This window comes from Bidens hawaiensis, unplaced genomic scaffold (genome assembly GCF_021521415.1).
Source record: "Bidens hawaiensis isolate Kalapana, Puna unplaced genomic scaffold, B.hawaiensis_p1.1 tig00030266_1, whole genome shotgun sequence".
Classification (NCBI taxonomy): Eukaryota; Viridiplantae; Streptophyta; class Magnoliopsida; order Asterales; family Asteraceae; genus Bidens; species Bidens hawaiensis.
The window spans coordinates 120,291-128,764 of record NW_027495047.1 but is presented as its reverse complement, the minus strand read 5'-3'; the positions used below and the strand labels follow the sequence as shown (position 1 = coordinate 128,764).

The following is an 8,474-nucleotide window of genomic DNA, read 5'->3' as shown; positions in this document are numbered from 1 at the left end:
TTGTCAATTCGTTGTTTCTCCGTTAGTGAATTAGGGTTAGGTCAGAGAATGTCATAAACATTCTCTGACATTCCCTTACCTCGTACACCTTTTCTGGCGCCGTCATCGCCGAAAAAATGGACGGTGGCCTGAAAAACGTATTTTTGCACCGTTTCACCGTTTTTCGTCCCGTTCGATCCAGATCTGAGCTTGGGTGACCCCTAAGCTCATATTTTGACCGGTTTATATTCGATTCCATCCGGATCTCGTGACTTTAACGGTTGAGGGTGTCGGCTTGTCGTTTCGCGACTATATCTAGCAGGTTTGAATCCGTACAATATCATACTATCATTACATCGAGTCGGGATAGGTTCTTCTTCTTGGTTTCGGTTAGAGAAAGAAAGAAATATGAGAGAGAGAGCTTAAGTGTGTGTTTTTGATGGTGTATGGAATTAGTGAAAATGAATGGATTAATGCATAAGTATGGTTTATATACTATGGGTCATGGGCTCAAGCCCATGGTCTTTTCTTCCTTACTTTTTAATCAAAGTTTATAACCCATATCTATTTAACCCAACACTAGCCCGACTCGTAATAACTCATATTTTTATTTTATTAACCGAAACAAGAAAACGAGATGTTACATATCATATTTTATTAAACTAGTGAATTATTTTTATTGTATTCTTAGATTTTTGATTTATTATTCATATCTAATTATTAATTATTCAAATATTATGTGTTTTAACTACTTATCTCACGGTAGAAGACAAATTAATAGTTTAATGGTAACTTCAAAACTTTGAGATATGTTAACACAACATAAACATATAAACTCTTACGTCACTACCATTGATCTAACACTTCCACTTCCACTTCCACTTCCACTTCCACTTCCACTACCACCACAACAAAATGTGGCTTTTCATACTCTTCATGGGACACTTTTCAATCAGACAAATAAATATTATTTTAAATAATACTATTTTCTCAGTCAACTAAAATTGAATTTAAACTAACATTTAAAATAATAATTCGAACGACTTTATATGACCAGGGGTAAGTAGACCCCTTGATCCTCCTCCCATGGTTCACCCATATCTCAATTGGTATCCAAAGAAGCCGTACGAGTTTGTTTTTAAATGCGTTCGCGCCCCTCTATTTATTGTAATTTTCCTGAGCGAGCCCTGAAATTTCGAAACCAATCCCACAAAGTTTTGACACCGACAAAATATAAATTTAATTTAAAAATATTTTATATGTCTGTTCTAACTAACAAATATAAAACTATTAAAGATACGATATTAGTTATAACTGTAAGAGGTGACAATAAACCGGGTAAGACCCGCGATACCTGAATTGGATTAGACCCGATTATTTACAACATGGTTGGTTCTCGGGTGCTAATAATACCATTAATCTTGTCCGGGTCGGCTCTCGCGGGTCTGGCCCATTTGCTCTTTACAAACCGATCCAGACCGGTTCGAGTTGGTTTTAAACCGGTTTGATTAAAAAATACCTAAACTGCTATACAAACCGGTAGTTTGGTTAGGTTTGAGAAACAAACAGATTCGGTTCTGTTTCCGGTTAATCGGTTTTCTTTAACACCTTTAGAATAGTATATTCCTACCATTTAGCCCATTAAAACATGTACCACAATTTAGCCGAAACCCATTACAAGTTTATATATTTCTGCTGTTACACATCCACTACACCGAAACCCTAAACCCTACTCAATCACTTCACCGAAGCCTGCGATTCTCTTGGATACTTGATAAATTGATTCCGCTCAACTCAGTAGTAAGCCACTCATCATCTTCAGTAAGTCGTTCGATTCAATTCGTTTTTATGTTTTCATTCAGTAATTAACTCATTTTCAATAATCAATCATCATGTTAGTTAGTTGATTCAGTTATGATGCTAGTTATTATTTATTATAAGCGCTTCCAACAAATATCTGTAGCGATTAAAAAAACTATACTTGTTCATTTTTTTTTTGTTTGAACGGCGTATACTTGTTCATTTTACAGCAGATTTCAAAACAAACACACAAATATGGCAGCAGCTGCTAAAGCTCTTATTGCAGGCCTCCGCGTTCACCAAACCATCCCATTCTCAAATCCCAGCTCACAAAAACCCTCACGATTCTCATCCGTACGAATCCAATCATCATCCCAATCCATCCTCACCGAAACCCTTCAAACTTCCACCACTCCCGCCAAAACCCGCGTCAAGATCCTCTCCGAAGCCTTACCCTTCATCCAAAGATTCCGAGGCAAGACCGTCGTCGTCAAATACGGCGGCGCCGCCATGAAGTCCGAAGCCCTCCAGGCCTCCGTCATCACGGACCTTGTTCTTTTGTCCTGCATCGGTCTTCGCATTGTGTTTGTTCATGGTGGTGGACCCGAAATCAATCAGTGGCTTAAGCGGTTAGGGATTGAGTCCAGTTTCTTAAACGGGTTACGAGTGACTGATGCTTCCACGATGGAGATTGTGTCTATGGTCTTGGTGGGTAAGGTCAATAAGCATTTGGTTGGGTTGATTAATAAGGCCGGCGCCACTGCCGTCGGATTATGCGGGACCGACGGCCGTATTTTCACCGCGGTCCCCTCCCCGAATTCGGATCAGTTAGGATTTGTCGGTGAAATCGCGCATGTGGATACGTCGGTGTTGCAGCCGTTGATTAATGATAATCTGATACCGGTGATTGCGTCGGTGGCGGCGGATGGGACGGGCCAGTCGTATAATATTAATGCGGATACGGCTGCGGGGGAGCTGGCGGCGGCGTTGGGGGCGGAGAAGCTGCTTTTGTTGACAGATGTGGCGGGGATTTTGGAGGATAAGGATGATCCTGGGAGTTTGGTGAAGGAGATTGATGTGAATGGGGTGCAGAAGATGATGGACGATGGGAAGATTGCGGGCGGGATGATTCCGAAGGTGAATTGTTGTGTGAAATCGTTGGCTCAAGGGGTTAAGACCGCGAGTATAATTGACGGAAGGTTGGATCATTCGTTGTTGTTGGAGGTTCTGACCGATGAAGGGGCGGGGACGATGATTACTCGGTAAGGTTATTAGGTTTTGTTTATGTTTGATATTGTTGTTTGTTCAATGAAGTTAGAGACGTGTCCGAAACCTGTGTTGATGCGGGTATGAAATCAGTTGACGAATGGTTTGGTAAATTAATAAAGTTACATTTTTGGTTAGTGTTATCATGGCTACATATGCTCATTTGTTGCTAGATTGACTCTTTGCATTGCTAGGTGTTAGACGGGTCAAGGAGATGAATTCGTGTTAAAAACGTCAACATTAACCCATAAACACTCAAAGATCGTGTAAACTTAACATTTGACGGGTTGTAAACAGGTTGGTAGGTTATAAACGGGTCATAAACAGTTTTCCTGAATGTAATAAACGGATTAGATGAAATTTAACAACATTTAGAACCAAGCAATAAAACTACTAACCTGAAACAACACTTTGTAGATGTTGTTCCATTAAGTAGATGAATCCGAGGTATTTGTTTATCTATATAGGTTTGGCTACCTGTGGATTAGGTGTCATTGTGCTGATGCATTTATTTTAACTAGACTTGTATTGTGATGTATTATATATTAGCTTACTGATATATAATATATGTAGCTGTAAACATTTTCTTAACTGTACTAATGTAAAGGTGACCCTTTTTCTATCTGACCGTTATACAAAATCACATTCCAAATTAACCTCTGCTGAGACGCTTTAAAACAGACCAGGAACTATGAATAAACATTAAAGCCGCCTTTACAAAAACTAGCACCAAGGCAAGCAAGTCAGAGGCTCAGAAGTCAGAATTACCAAAGTTTCTAAACACCATAATCAACCTAAATTACCTATACACGTTTAAATAAATCTGCAGCAAACACAAAATCATGCGCACCAAACTAACCATCTACTCAATCACATTAAAGCAATTAAGGCAAAATAGAACGAAAAGTTAAACCACCCGCAATTCACAAAATGCAACCTGCAATATGTCAACCTAATTCAGCGAGCTGTAAAGTTGCAGGCGTCGCTGTGTCTGCAGATCTGAAGTCAAATATCAATAAACAAAAATTCTGTTTCTGATGTTAACCTTGACTTTATGAACTTCAATCCACACAAAAATATGTATTTATTGTATTGCGTTATATATACTATTGAGTATTTTAGATTTTCCCAGTGCTATGTTACGTTCTTTTCCCTTTATGAACGCTCGTGAGCTACTTGAGATCGGCTCGCTAAAAGCTCGAATCGAGCGGAGTTTAAACGAGTGGCTAAAACTTCAAAACAAGCCTATTGTTTGAATAACTTTTACTTAATATATTTATTTATATAACAAATACGATAAAAAGTAACTAAATAATATATTATGTTATTTATAAAAGATATAATTAATATATATAATAATTATAATTGTGTGTAAATTTATTAATAAATAATAAACGAGCTGAGCTCGAGCTTGAAAAACTACTCGCCGTGCTCTCGCTCTCGTTCTTATAAATTGAATGAGCGGAGCACGAGCCTAGTCGAGCCTGGGCTCCGCTCGTTTTGTTTACACCCATAGTCGAAACATGTTCGTCTAAGAAAAGGTAATATCGAGTTGCATGTTAAAATAGGTTGATGCCAACACACAAACATTTTATTTTAAGTTTTATAAATAAACTAGTATTTTGACCTCTGCAACGGGTCAAACCGTAACCGAAAACTCTAACGGCATCAAAACGTGGCCGCAATATCGGTCGTTGATTAACATTTGTAAAGGTTTCAGTTAGGGTCTTAAGCCTATAAGCTATGGCCATTTAGACATAGTGTAGTGTTAAGTACATTGACGTAGCTACTGCAACAAAAAGTTGAAAATTCCTACATTGCCATGTGCTAGAACGTTTGTCAGCTGATTGATATTTAGTTCCGCAGCCTTGCATTCTTTTATGACAAAAACGCCTAAAACCCAAGTTTCATAATGTCTTGTACTCAACAATATCTTCTGATATGCAGCCCGCTTGAAAATTTTGAAACTGCTTTAGCTTTCTTCTTCTCTTTATCCTTCACTTCTGATATTTTTTGGCAGACCTTAAATCTTTAGCTTCCAAATCCTGCACATGAAAGGTGATTAATCGGTCAACTAAACCCTCCAAGCATCCTTCATAGTCCTAGCGCATATCGTATCATTCATCATATGGTTGAAAATTTGAAATTTAACAACAATGTCTTTGAGGGAAAACAAAGTTTAATAACTAATCCTTTTCTCAGGCTCCTCTAATTCTTTGTTTGACATCTTTAACGGAATTTGAAACTACTTTGCATACAGCTTGAAGTACGCAGCATAAACTTTAATGATATGGGAATTGCAATTTTACTTTTAGAATTAGCTCAATGCAAAAAATAATCTCACCTGCATATGCTTTTTGGTCACGCTGCTTAAAATCCCACAATATTTTAACTTATAAATAAATGTTAGAATTTATAAATAAATCTTTGTTATAAGTAAAATGCATCGTACCATAAACAAAAGAGACACACCACCATTAATCCAATAATCAACAAATGCATTCCTACAAGCAAATAATAGCACTCACAAAACATTAATACATAAGTTTTTTTTAGTAAAAAGGTGGAATCAACTTGTACTATAAGTTCAGCTTCTCGACATTGAATTTTCCTTTGTTGAGCTGATTTACAAAATTCCATCTTCCTGCTTATCACCAAATATTGTAATCTGTTCACTATAAGTTCGCCTGATACATGTTTCCAAATATTGTAATCTGTTCATATTACTTATCAAACACACAACACTTTTACTAACATTATTAAAAACTAATTTGCCACAAATGCAATTCTAGACTTTTTGTGCACTGAGCGTTGCAACTACCCTTCATATTTTGAATCCCTAATCTATCCATTGGGTCAAATAAACATATACGTACAATTTAATTAGCCAGAAACACTTACCTTCACTCGATGCTTGGAAGAAAAGGTCTTCAACTAAACTTTAAACAACAAAATTTCTAACAAAGAGAACGTCTTCACTAGGGGTGTTAATCGGGTCAACCCGATCGGGTTTCGGGTCGGGTTAATCGGGTTTTTCTTAAAAAATATCTAACCCGAAACCCGACCCTATTAAGGTTCGGGTTATTCAGGTTTCGGGTTAGTCGGGTTAATCGGGTTGACCATGTTACTTTATAATTTTAAGTTGTTTTTTATGCCTGTAACTCGTGGGTTGCATAATATTTCATTCCTCCCAACTTTTAATTTCCTTAACAAGTAATTATCTAATAATTTCATATAGGCTTGTAAACGAACCAGACTTATATGCACAAAGGCATGCCTGTGTTCGTTCGTTGAACTTTAAATAATACGATCACGAACACTTAATCGAACAAATATTTGTGTTCATGTTCGTTAGTTAAAAATTAACATGTTCATGTTTTTTTATGATCTTTCATTTAAAATCTAGTCGAACAGTTCACGAACATAAATGAACACAATTAAACAAAGACAAACGAACATGACTGAACATGTACATACGTTAACAAAACAAACATACATAAATGAACACAAATGAATGCATTTAAATGAACACAAATAAACAAATATAAACATATTATGGTGATATAATTTTTAAATGCAAATAATATTTAATATTTTTTATTAATATGTAAACGAACATGAAAAATCGTATACAAACTTAAATGAACGATCATAAATGAGTGTTCACGAACATAGATGAACGGGTGAAACATTTGTTCATGTTCGTGCGTTTATTTTAAAAAAATTTCCAGTCTAACGGTTCATGAACAAGCAAAATAATTAACTCCTTTATAAAACTTTTAGTATTGACTTTTTAGTGCTAATTTCACATTTTCATTATTATATTTGAAGAAAAGTATAATCACTAATCGGGATAACCCGAAGCCCGATTTTTTTCAAAAATGAACCCGAAACCCGACTCTATTAACAATTCGACCCGAATAAGCCGATTAATACTTTTTGACCCTATTTAACCTGACCCTAATTAGCTTATTCGGGTTCGGGTCGGGTCGGGTTAATCGGGTTCGGGTATTTTGGACACCCCTAATTGTCCATGTAGAGTTAATGCTAGAGCGTAACTTAATGTTGAATCCTACAAAAGGATATCATTTCTGCCAATTTTAATCATACTTTGGTTTCATTATTTTGTGAAACGCTAAACTGCAATATTATTGGGGGAAGCATGCCAAGCTTCTCATGAGTTACTCGAGCTCCAATCGATAAAAAGCTTGAAACAATCTAACTTTTTTTGAGCTTAAGCCGAGACAAAGCGTCAAATAAGGCTCCTTTAGCTATTGAGATTGAGCTCGAGTCTTGTATGTAAAGCTTGTTTAGGGTGGTCATCGAGCCTTAACGGGCTGTGTATTTTTTTAGTTTTACCTATTTTGGACTTCTATGTACTAGACGCTGCACAACCGAGCTCGAGCAGAGACTTGGCTCTTTTAAGGTATTACATGGGCTCAAGCTTAACTTAGGCTCGTTTAAGTTCAAAATCAATAAATAATTAATAAATAATTGCCGAGCCCAAGCCGAGCTTTGGAAAGGGAGTTTGAAGTTGTGCTCGGCTTGGGTTGTTTACACCCCAAGATGCAAGCATATACATTTTGTAATAATAACTTTTATTCCTTAACATTATACATACACAGAGTGAAAGTGAGTACAAAACTATAAATTTAAGATGGGCAGAAAATGGTTTTAACTTTTATTCCTTATTCATTTCATGCCTGAGTTTGCACAGCTAATTAGCGGTCTTGTAAGCCATACAACTATAGAAACATATACATACCTATTCAATACTAACCAATATCTAACTAATAAAGAGTTATATTGTTCTACCCATATTTGTCCCAGTTGAGTTCTCCCTAATCTTGAATGGACCATTTTCATAGAACAGGGCATGCTATTGTAGACATGTTGGATTTTCATTGAAAAACCAATAGAATGGTAGATTAACACATTTTAACGATTATAAACATAAACTAGGTAACAAAACACAGTGACACGAATTCGGTAGGTATCGATTAGGTTTGTTACTGTCACGACAACAAACCCAAAAAGAAAATTGACATTTTCTTCAAGTTGACTCGAAGCGTGTGGGTTTTAATTCTAAACCTCCCACTTATCAAAAATGTTAATATCAATTTTAAGTTACTTTTCGTGGTGGGTTTTAGTGTGTTCGTTTTAGGCTTTTGATTTTTGGGACGTTAGCTTCATTTTGTTCGATAGCGTGTATGGGCAAGCTTTTTTTGTTGGTTTAAACCTGGATTCAGTTTTGCTTTTGTTTGGGACATACAACTACAAGTATACAACTTGTTCATTTTGGAAAACATTGAGGGAGACATTTTCTACTAAGGGAAAATCACCAAAATAGCTATGGCCTCACACCTATTTACCAAAATAAACATATGAAGTGTCTAGACACTTCATGAAAATTGAGGACATAAGAACTT

At 36.4% G+C, this 8,474-nt stretch overlaps 1 pseudogene; it reads left to right on the top strand.

Annotated features, from left to right (window-relative positions):
- Positions 1–2,034: 2,034 nt before the first annotated feature.
- On the top strand, positions 2,035–3,106 carry LOC143580177 (acetylglutamate kinase, chloroplastic pseudogene; annotated as a pseudogene).
- Positions 3,107–8,474: the final 5,368 nt, after the last annotated feature.